Source organism: Canis aureus, chromosome 13 (assembly GCF_053574225.1).
Source record: "Canis aureus isolate CA01 chromosome 13, VMU_Caureus_v.1.0, whole genome shotgun sequence".
In the NCBI taxonomy this organism is placed as follows: domain Eukaryota; kingdom Metazoa; phylum Chordata; class Mammalia; order Carnivora; family Canidae; genus Canis; species Canis aureus.
In genome coordinates, this window is record NC_135623.1 from 50,724,971 (window position 1) to 50,748,623 (window position 23,653).

A 23,653-nucleotide genomic window follows, 5' to 3' on the forward strand; every position below is an offset into this window, starting at 1 on the left:
GTAGTCTTGCAGTTATTCTTTTTTTTTTTTTTTTTTGGTCAGGCTGTTTAAGAATCTGATGAAACCATGGATCCAATATCTGGTCATTCCCATCCTCCAATCCAAAGATGTTTATATTCCCTGGTGAGCTTGTATACACAAATACCCAAGTTGCATGATATTTCAGGTGAAGGACATCCATGGGGCAGCCTTGCCAAGTGCATTCATAAACATTGAGAGTGTAATTTCCTGTGTAGAGAATAGAGATATTTAGTGTTAAAAGCTGCTTTGAAGATTTCCTAATCCCGTTAGTTCATATCAAGTTGAGCAATCTGAGGCCCAGAGAAGATTGCTGATTGGCCTAGAGTCACCCACCTAAGTAACTAGAAGAGAGAAAGCCAGAACCCGGATCACTCTTATTGTTGTTGAGTTCTCATTTGTTTAACCTTTCCTGTTATACTCACTCTGTTCCTAAGGCTTTGGTCTGAGCATATCCAGCGTAATTTGGGGAGGGGAGGAAAGAATTTTTGGCATGGTATTGACTTCTGTGTACCTACCTAACCATTTAGGTGAATAGGAATCAAGTCTGACCACCTCCAAGAGATGTTTTTTACAGATTAAAATTGACTTTTTTTTTTTTCATTTTAGAGATAGAAAATTTCTGTGTCTCATGTAATCAATGGGACCTTTCTAGAAAATGGGAGATCCAAGATTGTACAAAGATCAAATTAAATCAGGCAGTTCTGCTATATGAATTTTCTCTCTTGACTCTCAAAAAGAAATCCCATTCCTAACAAAAGCTAAAGTTTGGAGTATTTAAGGAAGGAGCCAGTAGATACTAGGGAGAGAATTGGAAAGGTCTGAGGAGAAGGATAATTTACGTACAGAGGGTAGAGGAATTTGATGTTAAATCATAAAATGAGACTGATGAAGTGTCCTCTGTAATGGTACTTTTAAGTGTGGTTTTACTGTTCTTTTTTCTTTCTTTCTCTCTTTCTCCCTTTCTCTAGCAGATTACTGGTTTATTATAAAGGATTCAACTCAGGAATAGCCAGATGGAAGAAGTGCACAGGGCAAGATACAGAGGAAGGGACAAAGAGCTTCCATGTCCTCTCCAGGCATGCCACTCTCCCAGCACTTTGTTGTGTTCAACAACTGGGGAACTCTGGTTTTACTTTTTGTACTGAGATTAGCAGGGGATGCTTTGATAACAAATAGGGGCATCACCTTTTTCCTCCAAACTTAAACCTCTTGGCTCTTTATACTCCTTTTCTGCTATTACCTGGTAGTGCAGATAGTGGTGATTTGTCACCTGATTTGCAGCAAAAACACCTGAAATATTTTTTACATTCCGGAGGAACTTCTTTAAAAAAAAAAAAAAAAAGGCAAAGCGAAGTAGCATGAATGTAGCTTAAAATCTAAATTAAAATTCTCATTTTGGTATGCATTATTAAGGTGGAGTCAATTTTAGAGATGTACAAGTCCTATCAATTGAAAAAGTAACATTTACAGCTATTGCTGGCTGATTAGCAGAAATGAACGGGTTCTGTAGAACATTCGTTTATGTAAGAGGGGCTATTTTTTAGACAGAAAATGTCAAGACTTTCATAAATAGTTCAACTCCAGTGATCACATCAGAGTTCAAGGAAGGTGCTGGGAACTGCAGTATTTGAGCAATTTTACATCTTTACAGTTTTTGTTAGAAGCTCAAATCAGAACTCCTGTCAAGACTCCCTCTTGAAAATAAAGCATCCAACTCTTGAAGGTTTGAGGGAATCCTTACCTGGCCATTTCCCCTGAATCCCTGCTCAGTTCTAGTATTCAGATCAGGAGCTTTGTTCCCTTGTTAAGATCCCAGGTCCATGGTGTGGTGGATTGGTTTCTTAACTAATTTTCTTTAGACAATAATCCTGAATTTAAAGAAAGAACACATATGTACAGCAGTTAATTATGTATCTATATGCTGTCGTGCTCAGAATATAAATAAGTATTTACTATGTCATATTTACAAAAAGGAGGATAGAGGGGTCTAGCTATTGATTCAAAAATATATTTATATACATAATTTTTAAATGCTTTATTTGTAGTTTCTCCTTAATTTTAGGGTAGCTGTACTATATTTTTTTCCTATAATCTCAGATAGTTAGGGTATAGTTACTTAAACTGTTCAGTCATTTTCCTTTCCTTGTCTATCTTTTGTGGTTTCTTTGTGGTGTACTTATGCAAAGTGGAAGTATTTCAGACCTTTAAGGTTTTTTTCTTTTGGTTTCAAACACCACAAGCAAAAAAAAAAGCGGGGGGGGGGACTAATTATCTTTTAAGTATTAGGAATTAAGTAGTTCAGTTAGCTAAATGCATGATATTTTATTTGCTTAGATTGAAAGAAAGTATCTTTTTTGATGGAGGGGTATTACATATACCATTAATTTGATAATTTTGATGCAGTATTATAGTGAGTATACACTTCATTTATTCCCTTGAATATTTGCTAGTTCTGAGTGGCTCAATAATTAGAAGACACACAAAAATGAAAAATTGAATAAAACAACATTGTAAGAGTTGTTACAAGATAATGTAGGAGGAAGTTGTACAAACAACTCACATGAGGCCATTGTGGTATGGAAGGACATGTAGATTGGCATAGGTAGGAGGGAGAAACATCCTAGATAGCGCAGTGATACGGGAGACCAGGGAGGCTAAGCATGAGTGTTGAGGATCTCTACAGCAGGACTGTCCCAGCAGAACTTTCTGCAGTGATGGAGATGTTTGCTATCTACACTGTCCAGTATAATAGCTGCTAGCCAGAGCGGCACTTAAAATGTGGCCAGAGCAACTGAAGGGAGTTGCATTTTTTAATTTTTATTATATTATGTTTAAACATAACAAACTGTTTATCCTGTGGCTATCCTGTTGGACAGCACAGATCTAGTGGCTAGTGAGCAGCCCTGCCTCACCACAGGGGCTATTCCCGATGGGGCTCAGTATGCTGAGGTGGAAGACACATTCAGAAAGGTTAAGTTGGGGTGAGAATTTGAGTACAGGGCCAGAATAAGAAAGCATTGGGAAGTCACTGAAGGGGAACGTGCAGTGAGGATTGGAGAAGGTAGGGCCTGGATGCCAGGAGAATAATAGGAAAGCTATTTAGTTACCTATATGGTATGAGATGGGTTTTGTGAGCAAAAAAACAGTTGGTGATTATTTGGCTATAGAGTAATGGGAGAGAGGTATCAGAGAGTATTCTTGTTTCCAATCAGAGTGACTAGAAAATTAATGTTAAGTCTTTTTTTAACTGAGCCTCCCAGGTGCCCTAATAAAGTCTTTTCATAAGAATAAGGAAGAACTGGTTGTGGAAGGAATAGAGATTGAATGTCAAATTAAGGTGGGATATCTAAGTACAAACATCCTATAGGCCAGTTGGAGATCTATAACCAAAGCTTCGGGAAGGGCTTAGAGCTTCACTTCACATGTAGATTCTTAGGAGTCCTCTCCTGGAAATGATGGTTAAACCACTAAGAATAGATACGTATTCTGAGGACACCATGGAAAAGAAAGAGCTGGTGGGTTGAGTGTTAAGTCCACAATTGGGAATTAGTAGAAGGAAGAGGCATGTTTGAAGTGGTTGGAAGAAGAAACTGGAAGAAAGATGTGGGGTCAGAGGAGCAGCGAACCCAAAAAGTCTAGAGAAGAGAGATTCCAGAAGGAGGTACAGAGTGGGAAAATGTTGTATGGTTTATGGCAAAGGAGAAAAGGTCAGGGTAATGAAGTGAATGGAGGTATGAAGAGATGCAGAACATATTAACAAATGAGAAGTAGATTCTCAAAAGCCCTTGCACACGTGACTTATATTTCAGAATAGATGCCATTGCGTTGATTCTGAAGTTGAAGCAAAGAAGTTAATGGACAGAGAGCAATTAAAGATGATGGAATTAGTGATCTGAAGCACAGGTGACAAAATATTAACCACGGTAAGGAGGGAGAGTTGTCTGAGAAAGAAGCAGAACAGAGTCTAAGTTAGAAGAAAGGAGATGGTGGAGGGTGTGCCAACTTGCCCTGACTTTCCTAGTGGTGTGGGAGGCGAGCCCCTTCACCGGCATGGTGAGGTGGACGACTTAGCAAATGGTACTGGAAGAATAATGCAGAAGTTTCGAAAGAACCGTTGTAGGTAGTGTGCCAGGGAATCTGGAAAATTCAAAGTCTAAGCAGCAAAGGCAAAGCCTGGTGGGAAGTTTGATGTGGCTGTGGACTAGGTTATTGTTACTTTCTGGGGTAACTTGATGGCCTGATAGTTAGATAGGAGAGAAATGTTGGCAAAGAGGATTCTGGCCTAGCCATAGAAATCAGTTAAGAGACGAGGCTCTAGAGTCAGATTGGCTGGATTTCAGTCTAAGCCTGAAGACTTACTTGCTTTTTATACCGTTAGGGGAAGCTATCATTCGCTTTGGTACCTTGCTTGTCCTCATCTGAAAAATAGAGATATAATAGTATAAGCCTCAGGATTGATAGGAAGATGAAATGAGTTATACTTTCATATTTCATCTAATCTAAGATGCTAATTATTGCACTATTTCATGTACTACTTGAGGGGAAAAAAACCTGTCAATTAGATATGACTTAGCCATCAACTGTATAGTTCCTGGTTTCAGAGGTGATCAAAAGGGAGAGAGGGGAGGTGCATTTATGTCAGTATAGGATTTGGTGTATTATAAGCATTCAGAAAATGTTAGCTGTTTTTTTTTTTTTTTTTTTTAAGGTTTTATTTATTTAATCGAGAGAGAGAGAGACCGAGACAGAAGCAGAGACACAGGCAGAGGGAGAAGCAGGCTCCATGCAGGGAGCCTGACGTGGGACTCGATCCCGGGTCTCCAGGATCATGCCCTGGGCTGTAGGCGGCGCTAAACTGCTGAGCCACCCGGGCTGCCCAACATTAGCTGTTTGTAAAAATTAATGTGACTTTAGAATCTAGAATGTTAATGAGAGCCGTATTGAATCCAATCTAGATTAAGGGTCACAGGTTATAAGGAGTCTAATGGACTTAAATGAATTGAGAAGAGTTAAGCAATGGGAATCCTGGTAATGAAATTTGAAATATCAAGTTTGGGAATTTGTAGATGGAGCATTTCCCTGATAATTGTAGATAAAGGTTTTTGAGAAAAATATAGTAATTGAACTAAGAGAAGAATGCTGCTTAATGATTTAAAGAAGTTACTTAAATTGCCCAGAGCTTTTAAAGATAAGTATTCAAATTTATCTGTGGTTTTTGTTTTTTTTTTATAGCATTCATTAGTGTTACATTTTTTTTTTCTAGTGGAGTAATACACTGTGCTCAGTGTAGAACGATTCTGGCATGGATTCTTATCATAGTGTCAGAAGGAAAGGGGGAGATTGATTCATGCCATTTTATCAAGAGACAGGAGAGGGTAATTAATAGCCAGCTATAGAGCCCTTTTAAATGTGGAAGGCAGAAACAATAAAGGAAAATTTTATAGATTTGACAGCAATTATGTGGCCAAATACAAACAACCAAACATGGACTCACAAATACAACTTTTTAGGTGACATATTTGCAGCAAGTTTCTGTTCTATTTAAGAAACTTCTAAAAATCAATAAAAAAAACCACTCCTAAAAAATGAAATTGGTAAAGGACATGAACAAATAATTTAAAACATACATGAAATGCTGATAACTACTATTAAAAAAAGGTTCTCCTGTGTCCTGGTCAGATTCTTCACTGGAGTAAGGATGATATCTCTTTTACTTTATTGAGTTATTCTTTGTGTGCCAGGAAGTATCGGCCTGGGAAAACTGTTTTTTTTTTTTTTTTTCATTGAAGCCCAAATTTCCCAGCTGCCAAAGCAAAATTACTAGGAGGTACACCATATATATGAGCCAGAGTTATAAGAGACAGGCCTTCTCCCTCTTATTCCTTAATAATACACTGCTCCTTTCCATATATGATTTTGGGGTCAGAGTCTTGGAATAATGTGAGGTGTTCCCAGCCCATTAGGGGTTATCAGTTATATGCAGTTTTTTAATCAACTGACATGATTGATGCACCTTGGGGACACCAGTGCTTCGTAGAGCACATTTCAGGGCCTCTTTCTCTCCTACCTGAGTTGCAGCATTAGGTTCTATTTATAGTGGCATTTTCTTATTCATAGGAGACATGTAGTGGTCTTGGAATATGGTTTTGATTGTTGAAATGAATTAGTTTATAAGGTGGTATCAAAATGAGAAAAGTCCTCTCATGTAGTAGAAGTTCTTATAAAATGAAAAGAATTTAAAGAGTTAGGCATTGGCATTTAATTTCCCAGATTTTCTCTGAAGGGTAACAATGATCATAAGTGTATATAAAAGGCTTTTGGTATGTTGCCTGTAAGGAAAACATCTGCTGCTTGTGGGTGAGATCCATTCCTGGCTGAAGTATACTTAGTCTTACCTCAGCATTAATTGAGTTCTTACCTAGCTGTTAGAGTAGAATTATTCATCAGCATTTTCTGCCTCACCATCTCCTTTCTTTTAGATTTTTTTTTTTAAAGCAATCTCTGTACCTAGTGTAGGGCTTGAACTCACGATCTCAAGATCAAGAGTTGCATGTTCTACCAAATGAGCCAGCCAGGTACCCCTTAGATGATCTATGAATATTTTAAAGTTGGAAGAGGGGAGGGAAACACCTTTAAATCTCATTTACACGCTTATGACTTGGGCCCATACCCACCTGTTCCGTTTTCTTTCTTTCTTTCTTTCTTTCTTTCTTTCTTTCTTTCTTTCTTTCTTTCTTTCTTTCTTTCTTTCTTTCTTTCTCTTTCTTTCTTTCTTTTCTTTCTTTCTTTCTTTCTTTCTTTCTTTCTTTCTTTCTTTTCTTTTCTTTCTTCCTTTCTTCCTTTCTTCCTTTCTTCCTTTCTTCCTTTCTTTCTCTCTCTCTCTCTTCCTTCCTTCCTTCCTTCCTTCCTTCCTTCCTTCCTTCCTCCTTTCCTTTCCTTTCCTTTCCTTTCCTTTCCTTTCCTTCCTTTCCTTTCCTTTCCTTTCCTTTCCTTTCCTCTTTTCTTTTTTCTTTTCTTTTCCCTTTCCTTTCCTTTCCTCTTTTCTTTTTTCTTTTCCCTTTCCTTTCCTTCCTTTCCTTCCTTTCTTTCCTTTCTTTCCTTTCTTTCTTTTCCCTCCTCCGTTTTCTAAGTGAGAGACTGAGTAGGAACCCTGAACTGATATGCCTTGGTCAGTCTCAGACTCTTTAAAAGCTGAACCGGAGAGGTTGGATGAACGCCTGAAAATGGGTCTTAATTTTATCAGACACTGTAGCTTTTCATGAAAGGGAATAAAATGCAGTGCATGTTGCGTTAGCACTTAGTCTCTGTTGGAACCCAGGATGGCAGATTGTATATGGCTTGCCATCTCATCTGTTACAGCTTCCTGTTTTGCTTTTTGCCCATTGCAGGCTTTACAGTCTGGCATGATTAATAACACCCTCTTTATTTTCCTTGTGTTCGTGTTTGTGTGCTCAGGATTTCCATTTAGTTTGTTCAAGCTTGGGGGAATGTTTGATTGGTTTTAAATGTTTTTCCTGTTAACTGTGAACAAAATTAACTTGATTAACATTCAGATGATTGGCACACAAACTGTATTTATAGCATTTATTTGCATTTAAACATTGAAGAGTTTTGTCTTGTCAAATTGTGCGGGCTGTGATGTTGATTTGTATTCCAGGAAAGGCTCCTTTAAGAAGGTGCATCCTCACTCTGGGGTCCTGCCTTTTGTTAAGCCCACATCAATCAATTCAGCAAGTAATTTGTATGCTCCTGCTCCTGTTGTGTGTCTGCTAGGTTTAGGGGCAGGGATAGAGAAATGTATGTCAGTTTCTGCCTGGAAGAAACAGTCTATCAGTAAGAAGAGACTACAATAATAAGAAAGTTAAGTAACAAGCCATCATTATTAATGTTACATATTCTTAGTTTGAAGATATTTCTCCTATAATTGGGATAGCCTTTCAAAATCAAGGAATTAAGAAAGAAAGCTAATGCAATTGGTAGAGCTCTTGCTTCCTGACCTTCAGGAGTTTTTAAGCGTCCATATTAACACTTCATAGGTATGTCCTATACCATTGATAAAGTTGGAATCAGTGGTTATAAATGGTAGACTTATACTAAAACTCTTGTAACTTTGAGGAACAGAACAAACTAGCTTGTCTAGTCTAGCTTTTGTTTTAATAGCTTTTATTATGACCAAATTACTTGGGGGTACACAGGCAGTGTCTTATGATCTGTGTGGTAGCACGATTATTCTCACCTTGTCTGCACATCAGAATCACTTGAACAACCAACACAGAAATCCATGGATCTGCCTCTGGGGGATTCTACTCAAGGGTTATGGTGGGGTGCTCTTATAAAAGTATTATAGGTAAGTTTAATGTACATCAGCATTAAGAACTTTTGGCTTGGCACACAATAGGTACTTGATGAGTGAATTTTTTTTCATTTTGATTAAAGTTCATTGTGGGTATGAACTGTGTCTTTTATACCTAGAGGCACTTGGCCCTGTGTGATACCTGTTGTAGGTGCTCAAGCCATACCAGTTAATTCTGAGGATTGATTGTTTTGTTCCTGCCTTTTTTTTTTTTTTTTGAAAGAATTATTTATATTAGCACGTGTGTGCGCAAGAAGGAGAACAGGCAGAGACAGAGGGAGGGAGAGAGAGAATCTCAAGCAGACTCCCTGATGAGCGTGGAGCTGATGTGGAGCTCAATCCCAGGACTCTGAGATCACAATTTGGGTTAAAATCAAAATCTAAAACCAGTCGAGCCACCTAGACTCCCCTGTTCTTGCTTTTTTTTGTTCAAGGAGAAAAAGAGATAGGAAGAAAGGATATGTATGTTTGACATCTTTCTCTTTTCCATTCTTGAAGAGATCAGCAGTGAATTCCTTATGTCTTAGTGTCTAGAAGTGGAGCTATATAAAGGTACTGAAGCCTGAGGCACTTAGATTACAAGGAGAAAAGGAGAGAAAAAGTGTAGAGGAGTAGAGCCATGGTTCATCTGCCAATGTCTGGAGAAATTTTGGGTTGTCACAAGTTGGGAAGGCAGGGTGAGAGTGATTGTACCAGCATCTAGTAGGTAGAAGGCAGGGATGCATGCTGCTTGACATCCCATGATGCTAAGATTGAGAAATCTCGCAAGAGCCTGAAAAGAGGGATTAGAAGGCGGATTAGAACTGAAGTGGTAGTGCCACCAGCCAATGTTTCTGCCATACCAGTACACGGTTTGCTTTGTCTTCCTCTCTGCTCCTTATTCCCTCACCCAAATTCTCCAGAGTTCAGAGTATTATTTTTTACCACTAGGTATAGATAGCATTGTGACTGTCAGCTGTGTGTTAGCCATTAAAATGAATATTTTAATATTTTTCCTATGGTTACATTTTCTCCATCCCTACATTTGCATGAGTAGAAAAGTATTACCTTAAAAAAAAACAATGAGCCAGTAGTTTCGTTTTGATTCGTTTTATGTTTTCAGTGAAGAAACCTAAGAATAATTATTTGGAATGTAAAGTAAATGTATTTCTTAAAAGGAGCTTAATTTTAATGTCCCGCACTTATAAGAAAAGAATATTACGAATTGAGCAAACACATGGTCTGTTGATGTAAAGCCATGGTGCATTTCCTTATGTCTTGTTGAGTTAACAGCTTATGACCTCTGATCCCCTATTTTAGGCTCTATATTAAAATGAACTTAATTTTGTCATTGCTGCCCTGATAAAACTCTTGGTTTCCCGTGTTCTAGGAAAGTGGGAAGTTATCAAGAAGGAAAGAACAACAAAAGCAAAAATAAGTTGGGAAAGGAAGGAATTGGGGGGACTAAAACAAAACTTTAAATCCTTGCTTACTAGTCCTGTTTTATGCATGAGACACAGGAGGAGGTTATTTAGGAGGAGCAGCAGCGTGGTAGAGTGGTTGCCTTGGCAAGCTCCTTAACCTCTGTTTCATCATCTCTAAAATAATCCTTTTGTTTTTTTAAAATTTATTTGAGAGAGAGAGAGAGAGAGCACTAGAGAGAGGAAGACAGCAAGCATGAGAAGGGATGGAGAGGGAGAAGCAGACTCCCCACTAAGCAGGGAGCCCAATGAGGGGCTCCAGCCTGAGACCCCACCATCATGACCTGAGCTGAAGGCAGATGCTAAACCAACTAAGCCACCCACGTACCCCTAAAGCAGTCCTAATAGGATTCTTTTAAGGATTAGGAGAGCTAATAGGTATAAAGTGTCAGAATGTGCTTGGTGCTTCATTGTGAGTGGTGGTGGTGGTGGTAGTGATAGGAGGATGATTTTTGATTCTTTTTGAATTCTAGAGCTGTGTTGAAAATTAATGGAGACCATGGATGCACTCATATGATGTCACCCACTGAACCATGTGCATCATAACTCCTTCCCTTTGAAGTTGGTAGTGATGGTGATGAGAGTTTGAGGAGTATTCAAATTGGTGTGTTTCTGATGTTCTATTAAGGCTGTTTATTGCCTATAGTAGGAATTTCAAGATGAGAGATTTACATGATAAGATATGTTTGCCTTTATACATTTTTATAATATAATAAAACCATTCTGGTTAGCTGCATCATCCACTTAGAGATTTTTACACAGCAATATTTGAATCTTGAATAGGCATTTCGCTAGAATTTGCTGTGTTCTCAGGGTATATAGCATAAACAATATTAGTATATAATATTAGTGTAAACAAAATGTGATAAGGAATTAAAATCTTTATTTTTTTATTTTTATTTATTTATTCATGAGAGACACGCAGAGATATAGAGAAGCAGGCTCAATGCAGGGTGCCCGATGTGGGACTTGATCCTGGGTCCAGGATCACACCTTGGGCCGAAGGCAGACGCCCAACCACTGAGCCACCCAGGCGTCCCAGGAATTGAAATCTTTAATAGCATAATATACTCCAAAAATAATGGTTAATTTTAAAAATCCATTGTGGTATAATTGATGTACACTATTATTGGCTTCAGGTATACAACATACTGATTCGACATTTGTATGTATACCTTATGAAATGGTCACCACAATAAGTCTAGTTACCATCTGTCGCCTTACAAAGTTAATACAATATTGACTGTATCTGTCATGCTGTGTATTACATCCTCATGATTTATTTGTTTTATAAGTGGAAGTTTGTACTTTTAATGCCTTCCACTTATTTTGCCCTCTTCCCCCAACCTTCATCCCTTTTGGCAACTACCAGTCTATTCTCTTTGTGAGTCTGGGTTTTGTTTTGTTTCTTAGATTCAACACGTAAGTGACATCTTGTGGTATTTGTCTTTCTCCATCGGGCTTAATTCACTTAGGATAATACCCTCAAGTTCTATCCACGTTGTCACAAATGGCAAGGTTTCGTTCTTTTCTTATTTCTGTGTGTGTATGTGTATACCACATCTTCCATATCCATTCATCCATAGTTGGACACAGGTTGCAGTGTACATAGGGGTGCATATATCTTTTTGAATTAGTATTTTCATTTTCTTCAGGTAGATACTCCTTAGTAGAATTGCTGGATCACATGATATTTTTATTTTTAATTTTTTAAGGAACCTCTATACTCTTTTCCATAGTGGCTACACCAATTTACATTCCCACCAACAGGGGTTCCTTTTTCTCCATATCCTCACCAACATTTGTTATTTCTTGTCTTTTTGACAATTTTTTGATAAAAGCCATTCTAACTGGTGTTAGGTGTCTCTTTGTGGTTTGATTTTCATTTCCCTGATGCATAGTGATGTCGAGCATGTTTTCATGTGCCTGTTGGCCATCTGTATGTCTGGCACAGAAGGTCTGGACTTATGGTACAGTTCTCCTCTAATTCTGTAGGTTATGCTTGCCTTTATCCAAAGCATTTTTCCTCTAACCCAGTGGGAGATGTTGCATTTGCTTGTTTTAACTCTTAACTGACGGGAGCTGGTCCTATTCTGGAAGAGGGCTGCTATTGTTTTGTTAGGTTCTTTTTCTCTGAGGTTGCCAAGCAAACCTATGTAAGTCCAGTCTAGTTTTTGGCAGATTGAAAACAGGCTGTTACTGATTGTCATGCAGAAGAGAGTGAAATATGGCTAATGTCAATGTTTGTTTCAATGGTTGTGTAAACTTTGATTTTTAGAAATTATTTCAATCTTTCAAGTAACAGATTTATTCACTGGAAAAGTGACAGGACCAAATTGTTTTTGAAGATATTTTAGTGAACTTTTTTTTAGGAAGAAATTCATGCATTAAAAAGTTTGAAGGATATTTGAATTGTTAGTGGAAAGGGGACTAAGGGACTACAGTAGGAAGAAAAACAATTTTTTGTTATAACATGTGTTCTGTAAAATTGAACTTTTTGATCATGTGGCTGAATTGCTTAATAAAAAAAGTGCATTCCCATCCATATCCTATTCACCTGGAATTAAGTCATATATTCCAACTCTGTATACAGGAATACATTTCTCTTAAAAATCCCAGCGCAATGATACTTTCACTCTGTGCAGAAACACTTTCAATTATTTTCTTCCTTATAAAAAGATAAATCTTGCCACCTCTTGGTCATAATACTGTCTTATAGAGCAATGTAGAATAAATGTTATCCTTCTTGAATTTTCTTTATTTTTATTTTTGGAGTTTTAAAATTGAAAACAGTAATTGGTTATAAGTAAAAATGTTCTGCACACCTCTTTCCAACTTACTCCTAGAGGGAACTGCTTACTTGTTTCCTGCATTTCCTTCTAGGCCTTTAAAAATGCACCTATATTATACCTGTGCATCTGTGCATTTTTTTGTTTCGGTTTGTGTTTTTGAAATGGAACCATACTGTATATATTGTTCTGCAGGTTTTTTTGTAACTGAACAGTTAACAGTATCATTTTCTTTCCCTGTTAGACATGAAAGTCTGTTTTTTCTTTTTTAACAGTTACATCATTGTCAGATGTACCATAATTTATTTAATCATTCCATTATTAAACATCTGGGTTATTTAGAACATGAATATGTTTGTGTATATTCATCTGAGGATGTCACTTCCCTTGCAGCTGTCTCAAGGCGTGGCCGTTCTCTCTCATAGCCCTCATATCATGCTGCCTGGAAGTGAGGGTCCAGTTCATTGCCACCACCACACCATTCTTCCACCATCCTCCATAGAAACACCCAGCTTTGACTATCATGTCAGATTATACCTCTCACTTTCCTTCCTTGTTAGTGATTTATCACCCCAGTCCCCATCATTCACCCTCATTCCTAAGAAATTTTAGCTTCCAATCGTTATCCCCCTCTACTGTTTCTGTGATAATTCTCAGACTGCTTCTCCAGTGACTTGTGACCCCACCTCAGACACTCAGCCTCACAGTTCCATAATATAGGATTTTGCATATCTAAAAGTGAAACTGATTTCTCCAACTTTATGGTTAATTATCTTCTTTATTTCCTTCAGTAATAAAGTATATTTGTTCATGGCCATACCTTCAGAATATATCCAAGATCTGACTGTTCTGGCACACTGATCCAAACCTTTGACCCTCTCAAACCATTGCCCTAGCTTCCTAATTGGTCTACCTAGTTCTTTCTCCTGCCCCTACCACTATATCACCACTCCAGCTACTTCCTACTTCCATTCTTTAGCGGGCCAACCTGTGATTATCCTGCCAGACTCTGCTCACATCTCCCCAGTGGTTCCCAACTCAGTTTATTTTTTTAATTAATTAATTTTATTTTTTCTAAAGATTTTATTTATTTATTCATGAGAGAAACAGAGAGAGAGAGACAGAGACACAGGCAGAGGGAGAAGCAGGCTCCATGCAGGGAGCCCAACGTGGGACTTGATCCCAGGTCTCCAGGATCATGCCCTGGGCTGAAGGTGGCGCTAAACTGCTGAGCCACCTGGGCTGCCCCCGGCTCAGTTTAGAGTGAGGGTTGTGATGTCCCTGGGGGTTGGCTCCCTGTGTGTCCGCTTGTTACTTGTCCCACCTCAGTTCTCACTCCCTGCACCGTGTCTTGTGGTTTTTGCACTTGCTCTTCCCACTGCTCCCGGTGTGCTGCTTCACTTACCCCACACAGCGCAGCCCATCCATCACCTTCCTAGGCTCTATTCCAATGTCACCTTCTTAGTGAGGCCTTCTCTGACCACTGCAATGTTGCAATGTAGGTCTCATGAAGGCACAGACTTAAAAATATGCTTTTTGTCTTTTTTGTTAAGTGCCATGTCCCTAGTGCCTCTTCCCTCCTCTTTCCCTCTCTTTCTTTCTTTCTTTCTTTCTTTCTTTCTTTCTTTCTTTCTTTCTTTCTTTCTTTCTTTCTTTCTTATAAAGTTAGAACTTTACAGAACAGGCGAAACTAGGATGGAAACTTCGTTTTTTTGTGTGTGTACAAAGTATTAAAATTAAGTTCCTTATTTGTGAAACTGTTGTGTTAATAAAATGTTTTATATTCTCTGGCATGTTGTTAATTTCAAATCAGTTTTATATGTTCATACTTAAGCCTCGTAACAACCCAGCAGAATTGGTGGTGGAATTAAAATTTTGTGGAAAAGCAAATTGGAGCTCAGAGAGGTGTTTTGTTCAGAGTACAGCTTCTAAGTGGAAGCAACTATTCCAACATACCTCTTTTTCACTCTCAAGTGAAGGGCTCTTGTTTTCTCATTTAGAAACATCTTATGATGACAGAAAAATTGTAGGGGTTTTATTTGAAAATGTGGGACATGTGCCCTGATTTCTTATTTTGGACTTATCCTGCCTTTTGTTTCTATTTTGAAAGTACATGGAATAAATAGTTAACTTTAAAATTCCTGACAATGACAGATCAACAAGTTTTATTTCTCTCACCTGTGGAGGAAGTGGCCTCCACCCAGTTTTACTGAATTAGGAGGGAAGTGATTTTTTCAAGTGATAAAAAGGAATAAAATTCCATGTTCTTCCCAGAGGAGGAGTTCAACAATTGGGAGAATGGCGTGAGACCATATGTTGGTTTGTAAAAGGATATAACTTGTAAAGATGTTTCCTTTGATGCCTGTGATGAATATGGATGTGTTTCCCTTCTAGAGGGTCCTGATTAAATTATTCAATTAAAACCTGAGCAGAAGGATCTAAATATAGGGAGAGGGTTCAAGCTGTCCTGCCTTGTGTATGTCAGCTCACCCCTACAGATGTGTTTGTTGTCATAAACAGCACCTGTGAGATCAGTGGGGAAGGAGAAATATGTTCCAAAAAATGAAATACAGCAGGACTTTTTTTTTAGTAGAGCAGTTTTTTTCCTCCTCTAGCCTACTCCATTTTCATCTGTGAATTTGGCATTTGAATTACTTTTTTAAAAATTTGATTAATGGACTGTAGCACCTGTTCTGTGTAGTTATCTGTTTTAAATGTAGATCTACCACTTAGTCTTAAGAAAGTTACTTGACCTCTAATTCTCAGGTTTATTAGTAAAATTGAGGTAATGATATATACCATGAAGGATTGCTATAGGAGTCAATGTTTGTAAAAACAACTAATATAGAGCTTACATAAGGTAATAATACAATTAGAATAATTTTGTTCGGGATACATGGATGGCTCAGCGGTTGAGGGTCTGCCTTTGGCTCAGGGTGTGATCCCGGGTTTTGGGATGAGCCCCACCCACATTGGGCTCCCCTCAGGAAGCCTGCTTCTCCCTCTGCCTGTGTCTCTGCCTCTCTCTCTGCATCTCATGAATGAATAAATAAAATCTTAAAAAAAATAATTTTTTTCATTTGTTAGTGATGAATCATAACTGACCACTTGTGGGAATTTACCACATTTAGCATTCTTTGCAATCTGTGAAATTGCTGTTCTACTTTAACAGTGACTCAGAGTATTTTTCTTTTTTCTAAGAGATAACTCTGGTAGAGTTTTTCTTGATGTCTCTGGTCATCAATCTTCTCTGTTTAAGGAGTGAGCACTTGGAGGTCAAATGATTGTCCAGTGTTTGAGTTGAGGTGAATACAGATGAAATTTATCAGAGTGAGGTAATTAGGGCCTGCATATCTTGAAGGCTACCCTGAGCTGAATGACAGTCTTCCATTGCAAGCATGAATTTGAGAGCAGCGATTCAATGGGATTAAAGAATGCCATACGACTTTTATGGAAAGTTGCAAGGAGATGTACAAATAAGCCAAATTTGTTTATTGAAGTTGAGGACAGTGAGAAAACTTCTGAGTGCCTTCAATCTATTCAACAAGTAATCATCTAATGAAATGAAACAGAGCCGACACTTGCTATCCTCCAGGGAGTCTCTGTGACTAAGAAAAGAAAAGTTGAGCAGTTCTATAAGCAGCCTAGGTTTGTCAGGATGGAAGAAATTGTGTATGCAGAACAGAACCAGAGAGCATTCTTGTCTTCAGGAATTTCCTGACACAGTGGAGAGGTACTGAAGAGTATACCTGGCACACCTAAATATGTAAACTAGAGTCCTGTACTCTTTAGAGTCTTGTGTCATTGTGACATCCATAAGTTCCTTGCTTCATTTTCATCAAAGGGACGCTACTTTTGACATGGTCTGGCCGAAATGGCACAGCTTGCAATGAACTTAAACGCGGTAAGTGGTGAGCTGCTATTCAAAGTCTACGTATTACTCCTTTCCTTTGATTCCACAGTTTCCACTCAGTTAATGCTGTTGAGAGAGCACATCGCAGCTCTTGCTAGCATGTCTCCTAAGTCACATCCGAGAGCCTGGGAAACTGGCTGTTAGCCCACGTGTTAAGGTAGTAGTACCTGCATCATTGCCTTGCTACTAAAAACAAGCTTTCAAGAGTTTATCTTCCCTCCCAACTTCACTCCCTCCCCCTATTGCCCCCGATCTGGAAAATTAATCTCTGAAAAAACAGCAAATTATTCTATGTCATTAGTTACACGTTTAGAAAGTTGGGAAGTATTTGGAAAGAACAATAACAAGGCATAATAATAAGAGACCTCAGTAAGGTGAAATTTGACTTCTGAGTGTTTGTAATGGCAGGAGTCTGCTGCTGCTTTGATCTAAGACCAGTAGAATTCTTCTGTGATCTCCAGTGGATCTTCATAGCACTTTCTTGCATAGGAATTTGTTTAAATACATTTTCTTTTTCTGAGGACTCAGTCGAGGTAGAGTTCCTTTTAGCTAAGCTTCCCAGCAGCAAAGTAGGTAGTTTAAAAAGTGCTTTCAGGTCTGTAAAAGTTGGAGAGATTTTATTCATCCTTATTTTTTTTTTCATCATTTTCTTCTACAATTCTCCCCCCTTATTCAGAGTATTTTAACTTTGAGGTATTTGAGACCAAAATAGCTAGAGAAAATCTGTCTCTGTTTTGATATTTGTTGTAATGGCATTATACTTGTATAGCAGATTTAAACTTTATTTTTTCCTAAGAGTGGATAAAGATGTATTATTTTCTTTAAGGAGCTGTATAATAAATAGTCTCGTGTGCTTTTGTTTGGAACTATTTATTTTTTTAAATGATTTTATTTATTTGAGAGAGCGCAGGAGCATGAGCAGCAGGGAGCAGCAGAGGGAGAGAAGCAGATTTCTTACTGAGCAGGGAGCTCGGCTTGGCTCAAAAGGCTTTGATCCCAGGACCTCAAGATCATGGGCTGAGCCGAAGGCAGTAGCTTAACCAACTGAGTCACCCAGGTGTCCTGTTAAGGACTGTTTAGAGTTGATACTGCTTATGGTTGTATTTTACTTGTTCCAGAGTACTGTCTCCACCTGTGTTCATTACTGTTTTTCACAGATATTGTTCATTGGATGGTTTTTCCACATCAAAATGTGAGTGTATGTGCTGCTTCTACTTCAGCACTCCTAAGATAGTATGTGGATTGTCTCCTGTTCCTCTTTTAAGTAATATGTAATTTAGTTCTAGCAAAAGTTTGAGAAGATACCTACTCTTCAGGACTTTTGACTCCATAGCCTAATTTTACTTAGGTCTAATGAATATGGTTATAATCCCCCCCCCCCCCACCTTCTCCTGCCATTTTGTGAATTTTCCATCTTACTCTTAACCAACAAAGCTCATTGTAATTCTTGGCTTTATGATGGATTGCTCTTTATGTTTTAAAATATTTACTGGCATTGAATCTCTGGAATGTTTTTCTTTGCAGCCTTCATCTTTTTAAGCATTTTTAACCCTAATATGTAGTGTCTACTCATCTGTGATTCTGTCGTTTCTGTGAGTGTCATGAATTTTTAGGTTATCTTTGTTTTATTCTTCTTGAGAATCATGATCTGTTTTGGCAATTCTCCCTTTGGTAAAAGTATACAGTTGACTTGGGTATGCAAATGAAAACAAGTAGGCTAAAAAAATGAAGTAATGAAAAGTTACAGATCCCCTAGTATGTTCACTTTTTGGCCCTTTTTGATGTTTTAATTTAGACGAGCATCTCAGAGGAAGCAAGAGTTCTTATCAAGCCTTGAATCCTATTTAAAATTGAAAGTTAGGATAGATGATACATACCTTTCCATAGTACTAACATTGCCACCAATTATTTATACAACACATCTCTGAGGTATTTTACATCTCCATGGCATTTTAGTTTGGTATATGTTGAAACATTTTAGATAAAAAACTATCACACTACAGAAATCATACAGTTGGCTTAGGATTTCTCTGAATCACCAGTGTAGCTCTGTCTTTGGGAGTTCAAGTCTTTTCCCACTTATTCACAAGATTATCTGTTTAAGAAAAAAACTAGTGGTTTAAGTCAGGAAATATGCAGTTTATTTCCTCATTGGAAATGCTTGCTTCCTAAAAAATGGTTCAAACATTTTTATAGATAGACTAATTTTTGTAAAGTCTTTTTTTCTGAAATAACTTATCCAACTGTTAAACAGTTCCAAAGTGAAGTTAATCAATACCTTGTGCTTTTAGTTCCTCGATTCTTTTGATCTTTGTGCCATCCTGTTTTACCATTAGAGTTAAGACAGAGTAATGAGCCAAAGAACAAGAAATGGGAAGAGAAAACGTGAGTTGCTTGCTTCATTGACAATAGACCATTTATCTTCTGTCAGTTACTTTTTTAAGGTACTAGGAGTCTTTGATTTTTTTTTTCCAGTAATGTTTTAGAGCCTACGTTTTATCCTTATTTTATTGAATTGTTTAATTATTCCCTCAATATTTAGTGGAGTCCTTTATTTTGTCTACTGCATTGAATTCCAGGCCAAGAATTATAAACCATACTAGTCTGAAGCTACAGAGGGCATTTAATTTGGTCCTGACCTGTCTCCTGTCTCTCTCATCCGTTTATAAAGGTACTTGGTTTGTACCACTTGGCAGCTATCCTCTCTCTGCCCTTTTTTAAAAAATGTATTTTCAGATACAAATTAGAATAATTCTTTTAAAACTTGTATGGGAATCTGAGATCTGAACGATATTGAACACCAGATAGTGTATTTTGTTTTTATTCACACTGTTGGATAATTACTGGTTTCTTTACTAGATGAGGCCAGGATGAAGAAATGTCCATTGTTGTACAATTGGCTAATTAGGTTTCCTTTAAATATAAAGCAAGTTACATAGCAGTTTAAGGTATTTTAAAATTTTTTGCTATTTTTCTTTTAACATTAAGGAATGACACGTAGATTGCAAAATTAAATAGCCAAGTCAAAAGGAGTATTATAAGAGTATTTTTCTTGTTTGACCTCTGGCAGTGCTAATAGAAACCCTTCCCATAGGAAGGACTCCATAGGGAAACACTCCCTATATAGAGCCTGTTTTAAACTGTATTTTTATTTCTACGTCAGATCATATTATACATCCAACCTGATGTTAGAAATAGAGGTTGTATGTGGCTTGACCTCATGAAGTTGATTTTTGGTTTTTGCAATTTGCAATATTTGCATCTAGAAGCTATTTTAAAATTCAAAAGTTAAAGTTTTTCTTTAAATGTTTGAAAAGTGGGATCCCTGGGTGGCGCAGTGGTTTGGCGCCTGCCTTTGGCCCAGGGCGTGATCCTGGAGACCCGGGATCGAATCCCACGTCGGGCTCCCGGTGCATGGAGCCTGCTTCTCCCTCTGCCTGTGTCTCTGCCTCTCTCTCTCTTTCTCTCTCTCTCTCTCTCTGTGTGACTATCATAAATAAATAAATAAATAAATAAAATAAAATAAAATAAATGTTTGAAAAGTTTAGAAAAGTAGGAGAGAGAAATTATCACCTTCCAAACTCAGCCACTGTTAATATTTTGGTATATTTACATAACTGTTTATGCTGTATATGCCATTTTATGTTGTGCTTAAGGTATTTTTCTAAGTTGTTACATACCTCTTATGGACATAATTTTTTAAGGGCTACATGAGTGGATTGTACCACTTACTGAACTGTTTTCCAGTTATTGGATATTATTACTCTTTTCCCCCTAAAATAGATAATGCTTTGATGAAAATATTTATGTAAGACCTTTTTATCTTTCTAGTTCAGAATCTTTCCTTTGAATAAGCTTGTAAAAGTAAAGTTGTTGGAACAAAAGATAGTATTTTTAAGGCTTCTGGTGAGTTCTTTATTAGATGTATGCCGTGTGTCTGTGTGTGTGTGTGTGTCAGTGTCCGCGTGAAATGTTTGTATTTGGAGAAGAGGGAAGGAAATCTCTGTTTGCTGACTCATGTTTTTATTTTGCACTTTAAACTGATAAGGCCACTTAGCTTTTGACATAAACTAAAGCAGGAAGTACAAAAAGCGGCAGAAAAAAATGAGTTGTCTTGCCAAGGCCATGCTATCATGGACTCATTTGAGTTCCTGATGGGGAGGTTAGTGGCTTGTTTGACCTGTATACAAAAAAAAAGAAAAAAAGCTTAATTCAAGTAGGCAGAAATTAGTCATTGGTCCGCATTTTGTTTCATCTACGCACATTTATACGTAAAGGTTTGTGATCTTGCCACTTTAATTTGTGTGGGTGGCATCAGGACGTGCACCCTCCAGCTGGCTCCTTCAGCGTTTAGAGGCAGTAGTCTGTTTTTTGTTCTCTGTTTGGAGAAGCCTTCCTGTATTGAGATCACCTTGGCTGTCTTTCTTGAACGTAGAGCTAATCGCAGCAGTGATCTGACACAAAACCTTCCACTTGTCTGCAGGATAAGATGCGTCATAGTCCCCTCACAGTCTTGCTCTGCCCTTCTTAGTAGCCTTGTGTCATCGCCAGCCACCTTGAACTCCAGCATTTCTACTTTGTGTCTGTGACAGCTAGCAAATTAAACAAGCAGTTAAAAAATTGACGCTCTAGAGCCAAATAGCATGGATTCAAACCCTGAGTCTGGCATACGGTTGTGTGTGTAAACTTTAGACAGGTTATTTAACTTTTCCATATTTCACTTTCCTTACCTGTAAAATGGGGGAAATGATACTGTTTACTCAATTTGTTGCGAAGGCTAAACTAGTTAGGAGATATAAAGCGCTAGGAACAGTATCTGTTGTGTAGTGATAGTTCAAAATGTTAGCTCCGTTTCATAAAATTCTGCTCAGCTTTTAAGACGTGTCTGATATTTCCTTTTTGGGAAAACTTCCTGAAATCCCTGAAAGTAATTGTTCTCCTCTTCTTTTATATATTGTTTATACTTGTTTTAGAGCTTTTATCATGCAGTGCTATAGTTAGTTCACGGTGGGCAAATGCACAGCACCTGGGCCTCCCCTTCTATTCCTGCACGCGTGGTCTACCTTGGTACAGCCACACACTCCTTGCAATGAGGCCCTGGAGAAGGCCTAACACTTCTCAGCCCCATCCCTTATCGTTAGCAAGCAGGGACACCAGCTTACCCCTGTGAGTGTTAGTTGTTTACTCACTGGCTCTTCTCCTAGCCTGTGAGCCCCTTCAGGATGTAGACATTTTTACCCCTGGCCTCTGTGTCTAGACAGTGCCAAACACTTAGCAGGCACTCAGTATAGCTTTGTTGAATGATTGTCAATTTGAATAGTAGAAACAAGGGTCTGAAATGGTGGTTCTTAATCTCATGCCCGCCTCAACATACGTGCCTTGTATGTGCCCATCACTAACAGAGTTTGAAATAGCCCCAGGTGACTTTTTCTATAAACCTACTCCCTTCTATTTGAAAATCATTGGCTAAAATATAAAAAAGCAGTTATTGGAATAGAAGGGGCCATATAGAATAAGAAGAAATCTACTCCCTTTGTAATTTGTTACTAGAGGACTAGAAAGAAGTCGTCCTGTTCTTTTGCAAAGCTAACCTAAAAGTAAATGATTATTTTAGTAGGTACACTCTCACCAGTTGTGACTTTTGATAGTGGCATGGTTTTGTTTTCTCTTTCCCTTTCTGTTGAAAGAAAATAATGCCAGCTTCAAAAGGACTAGTAAATTTGGGTACAGTTCTTTAAGAAAAGAGACAATGAGAAACGACAAATACCCACCATTTGCTTCAACGTGGATGGAACTGGAGGGTATTATGCTGAGTGAAGTAAGTCAATCGGAGAAGGACAAAGAGTGTATGTTCTCATTCATTTGGGGAATATAAATAATAGTGAAAGGGAATATAAGGGAAGGGAGAAGAAATGTGTGGGAAATATCAGAAAGGGAGACAGAACATAAAGACTCCTAACTCTGGGAAAGGGACTAGGGGTGGTGGAACGGGAGGAGGGCGGGGGGGTGGGGGTGAATGGTTGACGGGCACTGAGGGGGCACTTGAGGGGATGAGCACTGGGTGTTATTCTGTATGTTGGTAAATTGAACACCAATAAAAAATTAATTTATTAAAAATAAATACAAATAAAAATAATAAAAAAAAGAAAAGAGACAATGGGCTCCTTACAGCCCATTGTATAATACGTATATTTAGTAATATTTATTCATATTTCTTGAATAAAGTTGAAGTTCCACATTTGGCCTTCTGATTTCTTCAGGGAGCTAAATTATTCATTAAACATTTGAGAGTCTGCTGTGTGCCCGGTACAGTGCTGGGTTCTAAAGATAGGGGATAAATAAGATGGAATTCCTCAATCGCTTTCCTGTAGTAGTGAATACAACATGTAACTACCACAGAGTAGCTGCAGATGGGCACCATTTGCTGTAACACCTGTTTGTAATCCTTATCTTTTGAACTTCTGAGGATCCGTGATAATTTTCCCCTTTTATTCCTCTTGTTGGTAATTTGTGCCTACTCCTTTATTGACCAGTCTTGCTAGTTTCCAATTTTATTAGTGTTTTCAGAGCAGCAACTTTGATTTTGTAGATTTTCTGTTAGAATTCCTCCCTTGTCCCCTGCCCCCGTTTTTGCTCTCATTTCTTTCTACTTTCTTTGGGTTTAATGTTCTTTTTTGTGTGTATGTGGTAGATACATAGAACATTAGTTTTCATTGTTTTTTTGTCTTTTCTAATATGTGCATTTAAGAGTATAAATTTCCCTATAAGTGTGGCTTGAGTCACATCCTGCAAGTTTTGATGTGTTGTATTTTTGTAATCATTAAGTTAAAAATATTTTTAATATTTTCACTGTAGTTTCTTCTTTGATCCATTAGTTATTTAAGTGCATTTATTTCTAAGAACAATATTTTTGTTGCGGATTTCTTGTACTATGATCAAAGGACGTATTCTGTATGGTCAATTTGGGTAAGTATTCTATGTGCACTTGAAAGTATTATGTATTCTTACAGTCATTGAGTGTAGTGATCTATGTACATGAATTGGATCAAGTTTTTTAAAAATATCTATTGATTCTTGTTGACTTGTTTTATCAGTTACTATTTTCATCTCCCACTAA

The 23,653-nt window shown here is 37.8% G+C and overlaps 1 protein-coding gene across 6 annotated transcripts in view; it reads left to right on the forward strand.

Annotated features, from left to right (window-relative positions):
• SMAD1 (SMAD family member 1) overlaps nucleotides 1–23,653 on the forward strand; it is a 77,880-nt gene that overhangs the window by 5,842 nt on the left and 48,385 nt on the right. The window contains exon 1 of one of the 6 annotated variants that reach the window (XM_077846192.1): nucleotides 16,510–16,527. The exons of the other annotated variants lie outside the window; for them this stretch is intronic. The gene's annotated coding sequence lies outside the window, so the exon portion shown is untranslated. Of the gene's footprint in view, nucleotides 1–16,509; nucleotides 16,528–23,653 lie in introns of those variants that run through there. 6 annotated transcript variants of the gene reach the window in all.